At 34.4% G+C, this 956-nt stretch overlaps 1 protein-coding gene across 1 annotated transcript in view; it reads right to left on the reverse strand.

Annotated features, from left to right (window-relative positions):
- LOC119592548 (pumilio homolog 2-like) overlaps positions 1–956 on the reverse strand; it is a gene marked incomplete in the record, with an annotated part of 245,467 nt that overhangs the window by 224,890 nt on the left and 19,621 nt on the right.

Raw genomic sequence — 956 nt, forward strand, 5'->3', positions numbered from 1 at the left:
AAACTCATGAGTGAGGCGGAGGTGCGAGGGTGACGCAAACTAATAATGCACAAGGGGGGATAAACAAATAACAAGGACTTTGCATGCATAGAGGTGGGTGTGCATGACGATGAGCAAGGATGGTTCCTTCACTGTTTTGCTGAAGGTCACACAGGTAAATCAAACACTATATAGATGTCTAAAGAAATTGCACTGACACGTTGTGTTTGGAGTCATTCAAATACTGATGTTTTAATAGATAACACATGTTTCAAATACTTTCCCAAGAATCATCTGACAGACTATGACCTTGATGTGATTACCGCTAGTTAATTTGTCAAGTACACATTAATTTTAAATGTAAACTGAATTTACATTTTCATGCACGTATAATAAATGCATGAATACTACTTACATATTAATGAAATGCTAAAGTTGAAATTTTCAGTTAGTTGATAACAATGCATTAGAAGTTGGACAATCAAATGTGACCTTATTGCAAGATCAACATTATCAATTACGAAGATATGATACAATCTAGTGTGCAATACAAGTCCCCATATTTTCTGTATGTTAATAAAACTTAGGAAAATGGCTGGGATAAGCTGTCATAGAGTGTATGAGTGCACTAAAATATAACACAACATAACATAATGTAGTATGCTCGTATCTTCGAGTGTGGCTGCATACCTAATTCAACACGCTGCAACAAACATTTCTGAACGACTTTATGGGTTGAAAGGGTCCTTTTTCACAAAAGGAGAAGGTGTCCAATTTAATGAAAGAGCAATCTCCCTTCAGTGACTGGTTATTTCTTTAATTATGGAATACTTGTAGTTCATTCATATTAAGGAACTAAGGTTACAAGTAAAGAAATTTTACTCTATAACTTAAGAGAAATATCTTACGTATCATATCTTTCACATGAACACCAAGATGGTAACAAAGAGTTAAGAGTTGACAAAGGAAGAAAAGAA

The sequence above is a fragment of the Penaeus monodon genome, chromosome 30 (genome assembly GCF_015228065.2).
Source record: "Penaeus monodon isolate SGIC_2016 chromosome 30, NSTDA_Pmon_1, whole genome shotgun sequence".
NCBI lineage: Eukaryota > Metazoa > Arthropoda > Malacostraca > Decapoda > Penaeidae > Penaeus > Penaeus monodon.